Raw genomic sequence first — 20,370 nt, forward strand, 5'->3', positions numbered from 1 at the left:
TTAGAGAAGTTGGTCTGAACCTCAGACCCCCTCAACAAGCACCTCTGCATCTGTACAATGTTTTCTGGTGGTCTTCAGTCAACATACTTACTCCACTTTCAGATTTTTTAAGTCGGTTTCCAAAGAAACCAATTTCCATATCCATTGTACTACCTGAGATTGGCCTTTGGCCATTTTATTTAATATTGCAGTCTCTGTGGGAATAACACACAAAGCATTAATAAAGCAGGTGTTTGAAGAACACATCCACATTTACTGAGTACCAACTGTGTCATCCCTATGCTAGAAAAGGGCCATAAGTATAGATTTCATTGATAATTTACTTTTCTCAGGAATTTAATTATTAGAGTACTAAATTTGATAAATGTCGTTGGAAAGAGTCAATGAACAAGAATCCATCAGCAGATACTCTAGTGACAAGTAGAAAATAACTATCCTAACTGGCAAAATCATCACAGATAAAATGCCCAAAATGGTCTCATATAGGACTCTCAGGAGGTTTACTAGTTAAATTTAAGTACTTACTTTCAGAATTTAAATTCTAAGCAATTCAAGAAGTTAGTTTATACAGTATTGATTAATATGTAATGCACTACAGAAACAAACTTCAAAATCTCAGTGGATTAATACAAAAAGGCTTATTTCTTACTCCCCCTAATGAGCAGCAGTATTTGACAAGTTGGTCACTCTTTCCATTTGAATCATATGCTTCATTTCCTGGATACCATTCTCTCTTATTTCTCCTTCTACTTCATTTTCAAGCTCTTTTCCCACCTTCTCCTCATTTCCCAGATCTCTAAATGTTTCAGTACACCAGGGCTTAGTTCTCACACTCATCTTTAAGATGTGTGGCTTTAAATACCACCCATAGACCTTTGATTTCCAGATTTATGTCACACAGGCCTCATTTCTGAATGCCAGATTCATATATACAAGTGCTTATTTGATATCGCCACTTGGATCTCTAATAGATTTCTCACATTTAATTTGGTTTGCACCTTCCCAAAATTTCTCCCTCTGTGTTAGCATGTAAGCATGTGTCAACCTCATTTTACTAAGTACAATAAGCATTAGCTTATCCTTTATTCCTCTTTCTCTCCCCCTTTAGTCTATCAACAAGATCTGATCATCAAAATCCAAACTTTCTCATCCATACAGTCCTACCACCCAAGGCCAAACCACCATCGTCCCTCGTCTGACTAAAACACGATCATGTTAAACAGTGCCTATTGTTGATTTTTGTACCCCCAAAGGCCATTTACTACAAGGCTTTCAATTCCTGCAGTGAAAAGACAGAGAACATTGAGGATCAGGACTAGGACTTAATATTAAGAGGAGCAGAGCTCCAAAGAACATTAAATTCTTAAACAGTACATATTTTCTATGCCAAGGTCAGGGACCTGGTTGGGAAATGGAACCATGACACAGGCAATAGGATTGATAAAACTAAAAATCCTAACTCCTCAGACTCCTTGGGCTTCCCTGGTGGCGCAGATGGTAAAGAATCTACCTACAGTGTGGGAGACCCAGGTTCGATCCCTGGATTGGGAAGATCACCTGGAGGAGGGCATGCAACCCAGTCCAGGATTCTTGCCTGGAGAATTCCATGGACAGAGGCGCCTGGCAGGCTACAGTCCATGGGGTTGCAAAGAGTCAGATGAGACTGAATGATTAACACTAGCGTTTAACCTCAGATTCCTTAATGACCAGCATTCCTTCATGTTTTGAAGACAAGGCTTTTCCTTAGCAAGACATGAATTTTCTGAGGATTTTCCCTCCACCTTCCTTCCTGGTACCTAGGCCCATACATAGGCTTGCTGCTGCTGCTGCTAAGTCACTTCAGTCGTGTCCGACTCTGTGCGACCCCATAGACGGCAGCCCACCAGGCTCCCCCATCCCTGGGATTCTCCAGGCAAGAACAGTGGAGTGGGGTGCCATTGCCTTCTCCAATGCGTGAAAGTGAAAAGTGAAAGTGAAGTCGCTCAGTCGTGTCTGACTCTTAGCGACCCCATGGACTGCAGCCCACCAGGCTCCTCCGTCCATGGAATTTTCCAGGCAAGAGTACTGGAGTGGGGTGCCATTGCCTTCTCCGATACATAGGTTTATGCAACAACAAAACCAGGCCATTGTTGTACTGGGCCTTCTAAAGAAGGAAAGGGGTGATATCTCATAGGAATTACAGAATCTAACAAGCATGTACCAGCAGGAACTGAGACCATGCATGGCCCTGAAATATGAGGGTGCACAGTCAAGGAGGTGAAGCATAAGTTTATCAGTCAAGAAACTACCATCATACAGGATTTAACACCCTTGTAAAGCTTTTGGGAGATAGACCAGCTGCTTCTAGAGCAGCTTCTACATGGACCATACATTTACATTTCTCAAACCAAAGCTATGGCAGCTGTCTTTCCCTCCAAAGAGGTATAAAGTGACTGGACATCCTTCAGAACATCACACTTGTCCACTATATTGATAACATCATGCTAATTGGAGAAGATAAGGAAAAAGTAATTATTCGTGGCAGGCCTTGGTAAGACAAAAGAGCTCTAGAAGGGAGAGAGAATCTCAGAAGTTTCAAGGACCCACCACATTAGTAAAATTTTAGGGTTCAGTATCTAGGGCATTCCAAGACACCCAGTGAAAACAAATAATTACTTCTTGCACTTGCATTTCCCATCATGAAGAAGGAAGCAAACAGCCTAGGAGACCTCTTTAGATCATAAAAGTGAAAGTGATAGTTGCTCAGTCTTGCCTGACTCTTTGCAACCCCATGGACTGTAGCCCACCAAGCTCTTCTGTCCATGGAATTCTCAAGGCAAGAATACTGGAGAGTGGGTTGCCATTCCCTTCTTCAGGGCACCTTCCTGACCTAGGGATTGAACCTGGGTCTCATGCATTGCAGGAAGATTCTTTACCATCTGAGCCACTAGGGAAGCCCCTTTAGATCATGGAGACAGCATCTTCCACAACTGAGCATAAGCCAAGACTCATTCTGTGTGCCATGAAATGCTGCCAACTTTGAGTGTAGCCAGAGCAATGGAAATGACTTTGCAGTAGATCCCAGCAGTGATGCAAGCACCTCTGCCTCTCAGACCATACAACCTGACAAGTCCTATGATAATGGAAACACTAAAGGTACAAAAGGATGCTGTTAAATTTATGGCAAATCCTCCTGCAAGAATCACAATGCAGACCATCAGTCATTAGTTCTGGAACAAAGCCATGTCACCTGCAGCAGAAATTTATACTCTACTAGGACATAAAGTGACCATGCAGGTGGAAGAGCCCATCCTGAGCTGATTTCTGTCAGATCCACCAAAGTGTATGGTTAAGAAATGCAAGAGGAAATAGAAAGTTGGCATGATGCATATGGAATCAAGAATAAACAAGGCTGGACAGAACAGTGAACTATAAGAGCAGCTAGTCTAGACACCTGCACCAGCCACCTCTGTCTCACCAGTGCCTGTCCCTCAGGTCCCACTGGAAATCCATTATCACTAGCTGCTGGGAGATAAAAAGTTTGGATTGGCTTAATATCCTGGTGTAAGACAAGAATGAGGGGAAATCCTCCCAGTGGGCAAAACTCCCGGTGACCAGTGACCTGGTCATCTATTTTTTCCTTGGAAAGAGAAGTTGCCTGAACAGAGCTTAGAAAATACACAGAATCATGGGCAATGGCAAATGGCTTGGCAAGCTAGTCAGGAATCCGGAGGAAGACAGACTGGACAATCAGGAACAAAGAGATCTGGGATAGACACACGAATGTGTTCATATGGGAATGAGCACCAAGTGTGACAATTTTCATATCATATAGTAATGTTCCCTAAAAGGAGCTGCTAGAGGATAAATATTATCCTACCAGGTAGACAACCAGAATATATAAAAGACTCCTATTAATCAATAATAAAAAGATAGCCCAGTTAAGCTTCTCTGGTGGCTCAGATGGTAAAGAATCCTCTTGCAATGCAAAGACCCAGGTTCAATTCCTGAGCTGGGAAGATCCCCTAGAGAAGGGAATGGCAACCTACTCCAGTATTCTTGCCTAGTTCCTCATAGGCAGAGGAACCTGGCAAGCTACAGTTCACGGGGTCACAAAGAGTTGGACACGACTGAGTGGCTAACAAATACATAGCTGAATTAAAATGGGAGAAAAGACTGGAACAGAGATATCATTAAAAAAGATAAATGAATGTCCAGCAAGTACATGAAAAAGTGCTTAACATCACTAGTTGTCTGGAAAGTACACATGAAATCAACACCAACAAAAAATACTACTTCACCCCACTGAAAAAAGCTAAAATTGAAAGGCCATGACAATAATACAGAGCTAAAATTAGTATGCATTGCAGTGGGTGTGTAAATAGCACAACCACTTTGGAAAAATTGATAAGGAAGTTTTTTACTTAAATAAATATATACCTGGCCTTTAACCACAAATCTCGATTCTAACTATTTATGCAAGGGACATGACAACATATTTCCACAAAAGGGATCACATATCAGTATTCACAGCAGCTCCATTCACAGTTTCCCAAAGGTGGAAATAACCCAAATATCAATAAGATTTGATAAGCAGGTAGTGATATATTTATACAATGGAATACTACACAGAAATAGAAAAGAATGAATATCTAATATCTTAATAACATGGTTGAATCTGAAAAGAAACAAAAACATGAAGCCAGACACCAAAAATATGCATTGTATAATTTCTTTCAAATCATGTTTGAAAAGAGATAAAGTTGATCTCTGGTGATCGAAATCAGAACAGCCGTTATCTATGAGAGGACTGGAATGACTGGAGCGGGCGGGGGGAGGGGGTGACAGTATTTTCTAGGGTAATGGAAATACTCTGTATTTTATTTGTGTACTTAGGATCTATGCATTTTACTGTACATGAATTTTTACCTTAAAATAATTCAAAATAAAAAGTATAATTCAATGTCTTATATTAGGTCTCTGATTTTAATTTCTGTCACTCATTCTGCTCCTGCCCCATTGACCCCTTGTCGTTCCTCATCTTTTGTACTTGCTGTTCTTTCTGCCTGAAAACCATTTTTCTCTTAGAGAGCTATACTCTCTGAGCTTTGTATGTCTATATGAGTTTTTGTTCCCTCATTTAATTTAGATCTGTATTCAAATAGGGACCTCAAATCAAAGGAGTTCAGCCTTGCTATCTTATGTAAAATAGATTACTTACTGTGATCACAGTCTATACTCATTTCCTGCTTCATTTTCTTTTCTTTCTTAACACTTTTCACCATTTGTATATATTGTGAGAACAGAGGCTTACCTCTGTTGTTCCCTGCTAAATCACAACCTGGTACATAGTAGGCTGTCTGCAAATATTTGCTGAAGGGCTGTTCCCCTGAATATATTTTCAAGCTCACCATACTGAGAAATCCAGGGTATATTCTGTCAAAAGGGATATATTTTAGGTGACTGCTCTGTCTGCACTGTAAATGAATCCTGAGATAACTTATTGGATTACTGGATTTCTCAGCAGGCTCCAAACAAGATTATCTGACTTCATTTGTGTTTTTTGGAAAGTTTGTGATAAGGAAAGCAAAGGAATCAAGTATCAAAACAGCTTTTACCCTCTCCTCCTTGGGGAATTCTGACAATTTTCTGCAAGGGAAAGGGAAGAGTGTCAAGATGTCACTTTATACATAGATAGATTATGGTGCAGTCAAATGATTTAAAGAGCTACAGGATAAATTTAAAACAGAGGAGACCTTAGAGATCATTTAATGGAGACATCTAGCAGAACCTTCATGCTAGAATTTATTATTTGATTACAACATCAAAGATCTTACAGTTAATTGCTAGTGTATCCAGCTATGTCACTAATAATATGCTCACCCTCACGTTAACATAAACTTGAATTGCTTGAATTTTTCATGAATTCGCTCAATCAATGAATAAGATTGAAGGGAGTTTGGGCTTCCTGTGGGGCAGAGACAGCTGTTCTATTGAGAACGAAATTTAGATAAACACACAAGCAGGTTAATAACATTGGAATAAGAAAATGAGGTAATTGCCTAATCATATTTTCTTTTATATTATTTATAACTTTGTCATAAATGTCTATTATCCTTATTTCTTGGTATTATTTAGATATAGATTAATATACTAAAGGCAGTCATAATTTTGACCTGGTCAGGTATTCCTACCTGTTTTATTTTCTTTTCAAAGAGCATATTTTCAGAGTAACATTTCTGTTTTAAAACAGTCATCTCACCATGATCATCTTTTGAAGATAGAAAGGTGTTTATAACTTATTATATTCTGTATTTTAGAATTTCCACATATCTCATCAAGAAGTTTCTGTCCGTTGCTGAGTTTGGTTCAGTTTTCAATAAATGGGTTCCTGGAGTGGAAATGAGAAAGCAAAATTATAAACTCTTTCCCAAACCCAGAACTCCTGTTGTGTCTAAAATTATCTTCAGTTCTTGAAATCATCAACCTAAGAGAGTTTAGCAACATCTCACTAGTCCTAATTAATTTTATCACTATTTACACTTAGGCTTTAATTTCCCTAAGTTCAGTTATGGCTGGTGTGGAGTCCTTAATCACATTTTTGCTTGTCATCACTGCTCTGCTGCAGATGGCCTTGTCATGCATGGCAAATGCAATTTTGTGATTCACCATTCTTTGACAAAAGTTGGCACATTCATCCCGTGGTTTCCCTGGGGGATTAGTTCCCAGACACTCCCCATCCCAGATACCAAAATCTGTGAATACTCTTTTCAGTTCAGTTCAGTTCAGTTCAGTCACTCAGTCACGTCTGACTCTTTGCGACCCCATGGACTGCAGCACGCCAGGCTTCCCTGTCCATCACCAACTCCTGGAGTTTACTCAAACTCATGTCCATTGAGTCGATGATGCCATCTAATCATCTCATCCTCTATTGTCCCCTTCTCCTTCTGCCTTCAATCTTTCCCAGTTTCAGGGTCTTTTCAAATGAGTCAGCTCTTCACATCAGGTGGCCAAAGTATTGGAGTTTCAGCTTCAAAATCAGTCCTTCCAGTGAACATTCAGGACTGATTTCCTTTAGGATGGACTGGTTGGATCTCCTTGCAGTCCAAGGGACTCTAAAGAGTCTTCTCCAAACCACAGTTCAAAAGCATCAACTTTTTGGTGCTCAGCTTTCTTTATGGTTCAACTCTCACATCCATACATGACTACCAGAAAAACCACAGCCTTGACTAGACAAACCTTTGTTGGCAAAGTAACATCTCTACTTTTTAATATGCTGTCTAGGTTGGTCATAACTTTTCTTCCAAGGAGCAAGTGTCTTTTAATTTCATGGCTGCAGTGGATGCTCAAGTCCCTAATATAAGATGCCCTTGTATAGAGAACTTTTCGGTCAGCACAGCATTTACCATCTACATCTTCCCTCCTCACAAGCTGAAGGAAGCATCCTTGCTCCTCTCAAGGGCTCCTCCATCTCTTAGAGATTTCTGTTCCCAGTCATCTCCACGGCTGTCCTACATAAACACTTTCTCCCTCTCTACTGATCTCTCAGTGAGAGATTAGACATGAAGTGAGGTGATAATGAATTAACTCTTTTCCTTTTCTCCTATAAATATGAACCCCTTCCTCTGCTCTCCACAGAAGAACTTCTTGGGAAAGGTGACTCTAATTCTCTTTCCATTTACTCCTTAACTCACTCCACCATGGCTTTCTGCCTTCCTCAGTCTACTGCTTTTGTCAAGGTCGCCAGTGATCTTATTGCCAAATCCTGTGACCATGTCTATTGCAAAAGACCTGCCTATGCCCTGAACTTACCAGACTTTTCAAATATATTCAACACATCTCTGATCACTCTCTGCTTTGTGAAACCTTTTTAGGTTGTACCTGCCATTACTTTATATTCCCCTGATTTTCCTTTTCACTGACTGTTCTCACCAGCCTTTATTTTAAAAGTGTTGTTCTTTCATTATCTGACTTTTAAATGTCAGCACACAGCAGGCCTCAGTCCTGAATCCTCTTTTCTCTGCACAGTTTTCTCAAATGATTATGATCTATTCCCATCAGTTGCATACCATCTAGATGTTACAACAATCAAGTTGTTGTAGTCTCCAGTGCTGACTCCTTCCTTGACCTTCAGATTCATGTGTCAAACTGCCTGCTTGACCTCTCCACCAATGTCCCCAGGACTTCTCAAACATACCATGGTCAAAGCAGAACTTTAAATTTTTCATTCTATGAATTGTTTTTTCAAGTGTTCCCCCATCCTAGAAAGTGGCACTATTTTAGAAAGTGAGACTGCCTCGAAATGATCAAACTAGAGACCTGTGAGTCCATCTTGACGTATCCCCCTTCAGTACCACAACATTCATTTTATGAGCAAAGTCCACTGTTCCTACCAACAAATGTTCCAACTCAGGTTGCAGTCCTCTTAGTTGAAGCATAACAGTTCTAGTTGGATTACTGCCAAGTGGTTTCCCTGATTTGACTCTTGCCCCTAGCCCATGCTCCAAACAGAGTGAACTGCTGAAAACATAAATGAAAACGTCCTACTTCTCTGCTTGAAAACCCTCATTGAAAGTGTGAAAAAGTAGATTCCAACTTAAAGTGAGATGAAATCCACTTTCCTACCTTAGTCTGGTAGGGCTCACAAAGCCTGACTTAGGCACTATCTCTCTGTGCTCACCTTACTTCTATCTTTATACCACATTGCTCCAGCAACATTGAATTCTCTAGAAATTTTCCTGCCTCAAAGCTTTGCACTTACTCTGCTTGCAACATTGTTTTCCAAGATTTTCCCTGCTGGGCTCCTTCTTCATCTTTTAGTTCGATCTAGAGGAGATTCTATCAATGGAACCCCCATTTGTTCACCATATTACTGTCTTTGTTTTTTTCTTAGCACTTGCCATCCAGTATTTATCTTTTCCATAAATCTGTTGATAACGTGTACACACCACACAAAGGCAGATACTTTGTTCATCTCTTTCATAAAAGTATTCCCAGTAGCTCAGTACCAGTCAAAAACAACTCAGTAAACACTTGAACAAACCAGTGAATAACTAAATTTAACAGGTTAATCATTCTCCCTAACATTCTTTTTTATTCTCTGGTTGAATAATTCAAAGTTATTTCCCATTCTCTCCCCAAAAATGTTGTAATACAGTTACATCATTCTGTGCTCCAAGGTCCCTGAACCTAAATTATTGATGATCTGAATTTACTTATATGTATTGTATCTATTAGAAACACTTTTACTTGCAGGAAATCAAATTCCTGGCAAAGGATTTACATTTGCATATAACTACAAGTCCAGAGGAGGGTGGTGGCTGCAGTGATGTCTGGTTTAAGGTTGGCATCTAATTCTCTCGCCTTGCCTCTTCTGGCCCCATGATAGGCACTGCAGTTCCAAGCATCACACAATTATATTCAGTGCCTGACAGCAAGGGCAGCACAAGGGAAAGAAAGTTGTTGAAGGAAAAAAATCCTTTCCAGAAATCCTGCACAAACTTCTGCTGGCATGTCATTGGCCAGAAGCGGCTCACACAGCCACCTGTAGAAATATTAGTAGATATATTCCTAAGTATTTTATTCTTTCCGTTGCAATGGTGAATGGAATTGTTTCCTTAATTTCTCTTTCTGTTTTCTCATTATTAGTGTATAGGAATGCAAGGGATTTCTGTGTGTTGATTTTATATCCTAAAACTTTACTATAGTCATTGATTAGTTCTAATAATTTTCTAGTGGAGTCTTTAGGGTTTTCTATGTAGAGGATCATGTCATCTGCAAACAGTGAGAGTTTTACTTCTTCTTTTCCAATTTGGATTCCTTTTATTTCTTTTTCTGCTCTGATTGCTGTGGCCAAAACTTCCAAAACTATGTTGAATAGTAATGGTGAAAGTGGGCACCCTTGTCTTGTTCCTGACTTTAGAGGAAATGCTTTCAATTTTTCACCATTGAGGATAATGTTTGCTGTGGGTTTGTCATATATAGCTTTTATTATGTTGAGGTATGTTCCTTCTATTCCTGCTTTCTGGAGAGTTTTTATCATAAACGCGTGTTGAATTTTGTCAAAGGCTTTCTCTGCATCTATTGAGATAATCATATGGTTTTTATTTTTCAATTTGTTAATGTGGTGTATTACATTGATTTGCGGATATTGAAGAATCCTTGCATCCCTGGGATAAAGCCCACTTGGTCATGGTGTATGATCTTTTTCATGTGTTGTTGGATTCTGATTGCTAGAATTTTGTTAAGGATTTTTGCATCTATGTTCATCAGTGATATTGGCCTGTAGTTTTCTTTTTTGGTGGCATCTTTGTCAGGTTTTGGTATTAGGGTGATGGTGGCCTCATAGAATGAGTTTGGAAGTTTACCTTCCTCTGCAATTTTCTGGAAGAGTTTGAGCAGGATAGGTGTTAGCTCTTCTCTAAATTTTTGGTAGAATTCAGCTGTGAAGCCGTCTGGACCTGGGCTTTTGTTTGCTGGAAGATTTTTGATTACAGTTTCAATTTCTGTGCTTGTGATGGGTCTGTTAAGATTTTCTATTTCTTCCTGGTCGAGTTTTGGAAAGTTGTACTTTTCTAAGAATTTGTCCATTTCTTCCTCGTTGTCCATTTTATTGGCATATAATTGTTGATAGTAGTCTCTTATGATCCTTTGTATTTCTGTGTTGTCTGTTGTGATCTCTCCATTTTCATTTCTAATTTTACTGATTTGATTTTTCTCCCTTTGTTTCTTGATGAGTCCGGCTAATGGTTTGTCAATTTTATTTATCCTTTCAAATATATCTACCTAAATAAACTAAAGACCTATATATAGAAAACTATAAAACACTGGTGAAAGAAATCAAAGAAGACACTAATAGATGGAGAAATATACCATGTTCATGGATTGGAAGAATCAATATAGTGAAAATGAGTATACTACCCAAAGCAATTTATAGATTCAATGCAATCCCTATCAAGCTACCAATGGTATTCTTCACAGAGCTAGAACAAATAATTTCACAATTTGTATGGAAATACAAAAAACCTCAAATAGCCAAAGCGATCTTGAGAAAGAAAAATGGAACTGGAGGAATCAGCCTACCTGACTTCAGGCTCTACTACAAAGCCACAGTCATCAAGACAGTATGGTACTGGCACAAAGACAGAAATATAGATCAATGGAACAAAATAGAAAGCCCAGAGATAAATCCACGCACAAAAGGACACCTTATCTTTGACAAAGGAGGCAAGAATATACAATGGATTAAAGACAATCTCTTTAACAAGTGGTGCTGGGAAATCTGGTCAACCACTTGTAAAAGAATGAAACTAGAACACTTTCTAACACCATACACAAAAATAAACACAAAATGGATTAAAGATCTCAATGTAAGACCAGAAACTATAAAACTCCTAGAGGAGAACATAGGCAAAATACTCTCTGACATACATCACAGCAGGATCCTCTATGACCCACCTCCCAGAATATCGGAAATAAAAGCAAAAATAAACAAATGGGACCTAATTAACCTTAAAAGCTTCTGCACATCAAAGGAAACTATTAGCAAGCTGAAAAGGCAGCCTTCAGAATGGGAGAAAATAATAGCAAATGAAGCAACTGACAAACAACTAATCTCAAAAATATACAAGCAACTCCCACAGCTCAACTCCAGAAAAATAAATGACCCAATCAAAAAATGGCCAAAGAACTAAATAGACATTTCTCCAAAGAAGACATACAGATGGCTAACAAACACATGAAAAGATGCTCAACATCACTCATTATCAGAGAAATGCAAATCAAAACCACTATGAGGTACCATTTCACACCAGTCAGAATGGCTGCGATCCAAAAGTTTACAAGCAATAAATGCTGGAGAGGGTGTGGAGAAAAGGGAACCCTCTTACACTGTTGGTGGGAATGCAAACTAGTACAGCCACTATGGAGAACAGTGTGGAGATTCCTTAAAAAACTGGAAATAGAACTGCCTTATGATCCAGCAATCCCACTGCTGGGCATACACACTGAGGAAACCAGAAGGGAAAGAGACACATGTACCCCAATGTTCATCGCAGCACTGTTTATAATAGCCAGGACATGGAAGCAACCTAGATGTCCATCAGCAGATGAATGGATAAGAAAGCTGTGGTACATAAACACAATGGAGTATTACTCAGCCATTAAAAAGAATACATTTGAATCAGTTCTAATGAGGTGGATGAAACTGGAGCCTATTATACAGAGTGAAGTAAGCCAGAAGGAAAAACACCAATACAGTATACTAACGCATATATATGGAATTTAGAAAGATGGTAACAATAACCCTGTGTACGAGACAGCAAAAGAGACACTGATGTATAGAACAGTCTTGTGGACTCTATGGGACAGGGAGAGGGTGGGAAGATTTGGGAGAATGGCATTGAAACATGTAAAATATCATGTATGAAACGAGATGCCAGTCCAGGTTCGATGCATGATACTGGATGCTTGGGGCTGGTGCACTGGGACGACCCAGAGGGATGGTATGGGGAGGGAGGAGGGAGGAGGGTTCAGGATGGGGAACACATGTATACCTGTGGCGAATTCATTTTGATATTTGGCAAAACTAATACAATTATGTAAAGTTTAAAAATAAAATTAAAAAAAAAAGAAAAAAAAAGAAATATTAGTAGAAGCAGGTATTTTAGTACAAAGGAAGAAGGAGGGAATAGCTTCTGATAGACAATGAAGAATAAGGGCTATAAACTACCGCAAGTTTAGGCAAGTCTAGTCTTCCTTTTCTGACTTTGCTTAGTGAAGGCAGCAGATGGTAATTGCCCCAGTTTCCACTCCATTACTCTACTAGCAAACTTGCAATGTTTTCAACACATGAGCAATGCGATTGAAAAAGCCTGGGAAGCCTTGTACTTGCTCCACTCGCGTAACACATATTGCCTCTGTGAAGTGAAAGTCGCTCAGTCATATCCGACTCTTTGTGCACCCATGGACTATACAGTCCATGGACTTCTCCAGGCCAGAAAACTGGAGTGGGTAGCCATTCCCTTCTCCAAGGGTTCTCCCCAACCTAGGGATCAAACCCAGGTTTCCCACATTGCAGGTGGCTTCTTTACCAGCTGAGCCATCAGGGAAGCCTTAAATTATTGATTCCCTCATTTCCATTAAGTCTGGAACTGAAATTAAGATGTAATCAAGACCATGCTCTCTCTGGAGAGACTCTAGAGGAGAATTTTCTTCTTGCTTCTTCCAGCTTCTGGTGGGTATTGGATTTCCTTGGCTTGTGGTCATATCATTCCAATCTCTACTTCCATCTTCCCATCACCTTTTCCTATGTCTCTCTGTAGTCACATCTTCCTCCCTCTTATATTTCCATGTGATACATGCATATACATGTGGTCACTTCTAGGGCCACCTGGATAATCTCCACATCTCATGATCCTCAACTTAATCACACCTACAAAGTCACTTTCTGCCATATAAGAAGACATTTACAGGTTCCAGAGATTAGGACCAGATACCTGTGGAAGCTAGGCTTCCTTGGTAGCGCAGATGGTAAAGAATCTGCCTGCAATGCAGTAGACCTGGGTTCAATCCTGGGGTCGAGAAGATCCCCTGGAAAAGGGAATGGCAACTCATTCCAGTGTTATTGCCTGGAGAACCCCATGGACAGAGGAACCTGGTGGACTACAGTCCATGGAGTCACAAAGAATCGGACACAACTGAGTGAATAACACACACACATATCTGTGAAAGTCATGATTCAGACATGCACAGTACATTATACTTCATATAATTCACACAGCCATTGAGGGAAATACAGTTATTATTTCCATTTACTGATGAGGAAATGGAGACAGAGAGAATATACAATTTTTCCAAGAACAAATAGTCATTAAATGGCAGTATCTGGATTTGAACCCAAGTTCTATAATTCCTATAGAAGTACTTCCCCAGCTGAAAGTGCCAAGACAGAGATCAAATGAAAAGAGTTTTCTCCTTTAAAGTTTTCTCCTAGATTATAGAATTTCCCTCACTTTCTCATCTTTGGCAGGACTCCTTGTTCTAGTGTGTACTTTATCCTTTCATACATACACAATCAATTTAAGTGCAGGGCTTTTAGAGTAACGTGAGAAAAGTATGCTGTACAAACTGTATTCTGTTGAGATATTTGCTGAATGAATGGACGTTTAACCAATCCATCAAAGGAACACCACTGTTAACAATAAGCGGCAAATAAGCCAGGTACTCCTTATCATTTTTAACATTGAAGACAGACCCTTCTAGAAAAGCTTTCTAGATTCTGTACTCTCAATATTTCAGCCAGTTAAACCTTCTTAAGCAATTCACAGATCCCAGGAGAAGGTTTTCTAGATTAAACATCCTATGGCATCAGATTTGTCACACGTCTGGCAGACAATCTTGGAACCTTTGGGCTATGGAGACCAGAAGGTTTTTGCCCCTTGAAATCTTTGACCCATCCATCTCTGCGTCTTGCTCAGGGCAGGCTGCTTAAGCCCATCTCTGTATGCATGTTCTAGGGGTCCTTCCAGAAAGCTATCTATACCCTTCTCAAAGTCTACATTCTTTATAGCACCTTTTTAGTGAAATCATTTTCTATTTCTCTTCCCCATAAACCTAGTTTCACCAAAATAAATTTCATAGTTCTTCACATCACCACACTCTGAGAGTCAGGTCACTTGGCCCAAAGGCCACATCTTCCTTCCAGAAAATCTCATTCTCCCTTGGCCAGACTAGCGTGAGAGCTCACATGCACTTCAGTTTATAGCCTTATGCTGTCCTACCAGTTCTGAGACACCACAGGTATTGCTTTTCTACAAAATACTGGAAAGATGTGTTCAAAGACTAATAATCACAGAATTAAAATATTTTTTAAAATATATGTTGATAGGTGCAATATGACAGTTCCTCATATATTTCTGGTCAGCATGTAAATTATTACAATCCTTTAAGAAAACAACTTGACATCATGTATCACAAATCTTAAACATATTAATGATCTCGGATCTAAGAATTCTATTGCATAAGTTGCTGTAAGTTGAGGTGCTGTAACTGATTCCAAACATGTAAATGGTTTAAACACAAAAGAAGTTAAGTTCTCACTTTTGTAAGTACTCAGGTAGCCTGGTTAGAGTGACTTTCCTAGACAAGCTGACTTAGAGATGACTTAGAAATGAGGAGACTTCTTTCTAAATGCATTCTAAAGCATTGCCATCCCCTATGCCACCAACATCTGCACCTGGCAAAGAGAAGAGGAGAGAGAGCACAGGGAAGCTACCTTCACTTAAAGCTTTAACCCAGAGGTGACAGACATAACTTCCCCTACCTTCCATTGGTGAAAACTCATCATTCACCTAACTGAAAGAGAGCTTGGGAATGTAATCAAGCTATGTACTCAGATACAAGAGGATCTAATCTTTCTTTGATTAATGAACAGCCTCTGCCACATCAATCTTTCAAAAGAAATAAAACTGAATATTAAAAAAAAAAAACAATGTAGTGGGGATATAGACCCAGAACTCAGACCACGTAAGTGTCAAGGACAGATAGATATATCCAGATTTGAATGTTGGCTTCTGATCTTCATGGACTTCCCTGGTGGCTTAGACAGTAAAGCGTCTGTTTACAATGAGGGAGACCCGGGTTCAATCCCTGGGTCGGCAAGATCCCTTGGAGAAGGAAATGGCAACCCACTCTGGTACTCTTGCCTGGAAAATCCCATGGACAGAGGATCTTGTTAGGCTACAGTCCATGGGGTCGCAAAGAGTTGGACACGACTGAGCAACTTCACTCACTTTTTCTGGTCCTCGTAAGTTGGAGCTCTTAGCCAAGTTACACGTTGTCTAATTTTTAGTTGAGGTAATCATCTCTCAAGGGGATTTGAAGATTAATTGGAATTTAACCTATTTAAATCACTTACTAGAGGAATTGTTACATGGTTATCGCTTAATGGGCTTCCCAGGCGACTCTAGTGGTAAAGAACCTGCCTGCCAATGCAGGAGATACAAGAGACACAGGTTTGATCCCTGGGTTGGGAAGATCCCCTGGAGGAGGTCATGGCAACCCACTTTAGTATTCTTGCCTGGAGAGTCCAATGGACAGAGGAGCCTGGCAGGCTATGGTCCATAGAGTGGCACAGAGTCAGACATGGCAGAAGTGACTTAGTACACATGTATGCAATTGCACTGAATCTCTTGTTCATCTTCCCTGCAGGTAAACACAACAGAATCTAAACATGTTGCCAATTGTCAAAGATTTTCATATTGCTCATCCAGGCTTAAATATCTGCTAATTTAGATAATGACTATAGTCCATCAGTTAATAGTATTTACAACAAAAACATGTGGCCAGCACTTAGAAGGTCAGTCATTAGCTAATGTGAGTCATTTCCAGATGATAGAGACATCATTTATATTGTCTATATGAATTTCACTTGAATAGTGTGGCATCTCCCAGGGTTGACCCTAACAGTAGATATTGGTGGCTCCTTATATGTCGACTTACTGAAAGACTCTGAAAAAGCCTACTCATTCTTCACAGCTGATGAGGTACAGACTGAAAGAACTCTCTCTAAGCTTGAGGGAGGCACGAGAGAGATGTAAGAAGGAGAAGAGTCAGAAAAGATTAGGAGAACAGAAATTGACCAAATTAAAATCTGCTTGAGTCAGAATAGGTGAGAGTTTATGCTGCAGTAAAAGACAACCCCTAGAATAATGACTTAACGCAATAAATATTTTTTTCTTATGTATATTACATATTCAGTATGGGTTAGAGAAGGCTCTGACCAATGCAGTTATTTGGGAGGTGAAAGCTTCTGTGATCAGAGCCTTCTCCCCAAGTTGGTATACATCATTTCTGACCACACTTGGTTGTCCCCAGCAAAGTTCATTGCCACCTATAACTGACAGACTTTCCATGATATGCCTGGAAAGAAATTGGAGATCTTTGGCAAAGAGCATAGTGACTACCTATATCTGTCACTCTGTTTATAAAAACCTTGGTTCAATGGCTCACTCTTTGCCCCACAAAGAGATTACATTACCCCTACTCCAAGAAAGACAATCCAAAAATCCTACTCCTGGGACTTCCCTGGTGGTCCAGTGGTTAAGACTCCAGTTTTCCAAAGTAGGGAGCATGAGTTTGATCCTGGGTTGGAGAACTAAATAAACTGAATATTGCATGGTAGAACCAAAAAAGAAAAGAAAAATCCCACTCAGTCATGACATTAAGCTCAATATCTTGGATCTCTGCATTATAGTCATCAGTTTCTACTTCAAATTTGGATGTAGCTACTCTAGAAATGGAAACCTGTCAACAAGTTTAAGTCCAGCACACACATACACATACGCACACACATACCATACATTAGGGTATGCATGGACTAATGCTGGAAGCAATAGGAGGCTAGTTCAGGAAGTTAAGAACTGCTGAAAAATACTAGTTTAGTGGTAATTCTTCTGTGACTTTTACCAATAAGCATGATCAGTCAGGCATTTTATTCATGCTAAACTAGGGCAATACCTGGAAAAGATAGACACAAGGGCCTTCCAATACTCAATACTTTGCCAAATTAATATGATGAAGTTAAAACTCCTATGTAGTCTGTATAAAGATAGGCACCAGGATATGACATAGTTTACTTTTATCCCAGGCATGTCTATAGCTTTCTAGATCTGCAAAATTAAATTCCCTTGTGGGGCTGGCTAAATTTAAACTCCAGACTCCTTTAGCAAATGTATTTCTCATCTATTTCCACCTCGTCTTCTTCCCCCTTGTCCTGCCTGTGTGGTCTATAAGCCCCTGAGCTCATTTGGACTGAAGTCTAGTGTCTGTGCTTCTGGCATCTAGTTTGTTTGGTCCCAACTGATTTTTCCTCTACTGAAGATAGATCTATAAAAAGAAAGGGAATATTTTTTTTACAAGGATGGGGAATTTTCACAGAGCAACTCTTTTCATTAACTGATGGCACAATTGGCTGAAAAATAAATTATAGATGAGAAAGTATGGGGATATCTTTTAATATATATATTAAACTTCAAGAGGAGCGACACCAGGAAATAATGAAATAACCCTGAAAGAAATACAGACTGCCAAACACCAGGGGGAATAAGCAATTGAAAAGAAAAACACACGGGGAGCTTTTAAACAGAAGTCAGTGAAGGAGACTCGCTCCTGCTGTCAAAGCATGATCTTTGCACCAGCAGCCTGGGGATCATCTGGGAATTTGTTAGAGATGCAGAATCGTGAGTCTTGAAACTTATAAAATCAGAGTCTGCGTCTTAAATACATCACCTGGTGATTCATGTCTGTTGGTGCTGGCGCTCATCTAAATGACAGTTATGAAAAGTTCTTAAAATGAAACAATATAATTGTTCACATATTCTTACATTTAGAAGAACATCAAACATAGTGCCTGACAACTAGTTGGTTTTGGTGACTATTTATCATGAAGATAAAACTAACCCTTTTGGACTAGAAGTATTTCTTTTGCTGTGTAGAATATAACTGCTGAGATAAAGTTTATGTGGATGGCTAACAGTGAACATAAAATCTGAAAAAACAATTTTACGTAGAGGAGTGTCTTACCATTTTCTTACGTATTCCTGTAAACGTACACATGCATAAATCAGGTATACAAATATGTAAAATGTATTATAAATTAAAAAGTATAACCTTTGTCACATAAGTATCTTTATATAATAAAGAGCACTTGGACACAGGGAAGTTAAGCGTATCCAAGGTCACATATCGTATAAGTGGCAGAATATGAAACAGAATCTAGTTCCTGTGATCATAATCTTACATTATATCTAATAACTTTGAGGCTTAAATGTTTTAATTAAGATTAATTACAGTAGTAGTCCATGATGAATTTCAAACAACAATCAAATTATAATTTGAATGGTATGGTTTCAAGGTCACGTTCTTCTGGAATTTTAAACTAACACATGAAAATTTCATCTTCAGTTTAGAAATATTTTTCCATTATTTATAACCATATATTTTTAGTTTGTATGACTATGGGCTTACTCTTCTACTTTCTAAATAATTTGGTGTAAATTTAATTTAAACATTAAGGCTTTACCTCAGGGAAATTTTAATTTCACAAAATGTTATCAAAATTTTAAATCTGAAAGCTTTTCTTGTACTTGAGTTGCTTTAATCTATTCAATTTTTGTAATGGAAGCCATAAAATATAAAATGGTAAAACTAATTTATTTAATATTTTCCAAGTGTTATCACTTATGCCATACTTTTTGTGTACCAGTAAAATTCCTTTTCTTTAAAATATTAATATACATTAGCTTCAAAGTTTATTACGCATAATAGCTTATTACTTACATCCATTACATCTATGTGAGTTACGATTGCAATATAAAAATATCCATGCTCATGCAAGGTAAAATTCAAAGATAAGTTTAATACAGGGTTAACGAGTTTTGCTATTCTAGCCATATGCCTGTATGCTAACTCACTTCAGTTGTGTCCAACTCTATGAGACCCTATGGACTGCAACCTACTAGGCTCCTCTGTCCGTGGAATTCTCTAGGCAAGAATACTGGAGTGAGTTTCTGCACCCTCCTCCAGGGGATCTTCCCGACCCAGGGATCAAACTTGCATCTATCTGCATTGGCAGGTGGGTTCTTTACCACCAGCACCATGTGGGAAGCCCTTTCTAGCCATATACTTAATGTTACACATTCTTTTTCAATAAAAAGTGAGCTCTCTGCATGTGTACATGTTCTCTCATAATCTGTGGCTTGAATTTTCATCTTCTTAGTGATAAATTTAGAGAAACATATGGTCTTAATTTGAACTGAATTAGAGATATTAGCCATCTTCATAGTTAGTGTTTTGGTTCTATTCAAATGTTTCACATCCTGAGTTCATAATCTCTCATTATCTAAAAATTTTATTGTTTTTGCTTTCACACTGAAATTTGCAATCAACGTATTGATTTTTGGTTGTGGCATGATGTCAAAACAAGTTTCATTATCTTCCCACATGGATATCCAATTTTCATAACATAATATTTTGAAATCAATATAATTTTCCCACCACTCTCTAGTGCTACTTTTCTCATAAATCAGAAATTTACATGCATACAGGTATGTTTATGATTTTCCTATTTTCTTTTTTCTTTTGTTTTTCTGTTTTTGATGCTATGATAATATCATAAGTAATTTAACTGTATGATAAACATTTAATTAAAAATTGAATTTACTTAATAGAAGGATATTCAGATTTACCATTTTCTTTTGCATCAGCTTAAGTAAGTTTTATTTTTCTGAAGATCTAACACACATTTAACTAAAGTCCTAGAAAGGAAAAAGAGAGAGAGTGAAAGAATGGGCCAAAAGGAATATTTAAAGAGATAACAACTAAGAATTTCTT

This window comes from Bos mutus, chromosome 7, assembly GCF_027580195.1.
Source record: "Bos mutus isolate GX-2022 chromosome 7, NWIPB_WYAK_1.1, whole genome shotgun sequence".
In the NCBI taxonomy this organism is placed as follows: domain Eukaryota; kingdom Metazoa; phylum Chordata; class Mammalia; order Artiodactyla; family Bovidae; genus Bos; species Bos mutus.